This window comes from Bombina bombina, chromosome 2, assembly GCF_027579735.1.
Source record: "Bombina bombina isolate aBomBom1 chromosome 2, aBomBom1.pri, whole genome shotgun sequence".
Lineage (NCBI taxonomy): Eukaryota > Metazoa > Chordata > Amphibia > Anura > Bombinatoridae > Bombina > Bombina bombina.
In genome coordinates, this window is record NC_069500.1 from 1226275977 (window position 1) to 1226276804 (window position 828).

General features: G+C 39.0%; 1 long non-coding RNA gene across 1 annotated transcript; it reads right to left on the minus strand.

Moving 5' to 3' along the window:
• Positions 1 to 209: 209 nt before the first annotated feature.
• LOC128648227 (uncharacterized) lies at positions 210 to 489 on the minus strand. The gene is made up of 2 exons (XR_008400544.1): positions 401 to 489; positions 210 to 323 (listed from the first exon to the last, which is right to left on the minus strand). It is a non-coding gene; the product is annotated as an uncharacterized LOC128648227 (long non-coding RNA).
• Between the last annotated feature and the right edge of the window lie 339 nt (positions 490 to 828).

The window sequence follows — 828 nt, forward strand, 5'->3', positions numbered from 1 at the left end:
CATACCTGTGAGGTAGACCAATTAATAGAAGGTTCATGTTGCTGAAGCCAGGAAATGCCTAGAACAACTGAAAAGTGTGGTGAAGGCAACACATCAAAAGATATATACTCAGTATGGCCTTTTTCTGAAACAACCATAAGTGGTACTGTATGATGTGTGATAGGTCCGTTAGATATGGTAGACCCATCAATAACTCTAATTACCAAGGGTTTTGTTTTCAACACAAGTGGAATTTTATTGGTGGATACAATTTCAGAATCAATGAAGTTCCCGAAAGCTCCTGAGTCAATTATGGCTTCAGTGTGTATCCTTTTGTGATCCCACTGTAATAAGAGAGATAGTTTACAGTAAGTTATTGTTTCTTGGAATAGATGAGTAGAATGAATAAAAGAACACTTACGTTTCTTATTCCTTGAGAGGATGGGACAGTCTGAGACAGTATGGGATGGATCTGCGCAGTACATACACAAACTCTTTGCCTTTCTCCTGAACCACTCTTCTGAGGTATAACTCATCCATATTATCAAAAAAAATCCCTAAAGAAGATATAATAGGATCCTGATGTTCACAGAGGTTATCAGCCCATCCTCTAGGTTCTCCTCTAAGGAAAGAGATGACCGTAAGAACTTTGATTCTATCTGTGGGGTAACTGCGGGGTTTCAAGTTGAAAAGTAGATGGCAAGCGTTTTTAAATTGCCTATACAATTTTCTATTCCCGGTAAATGGTTCAGGTAATGACACCAGAGGCTCAGGTGGTGTCTCATGAGTAGCCTTTACGGCGATAGAATCTTTTATAATCTCTCTAAGTGATTGGTTCTCCACTTGTAG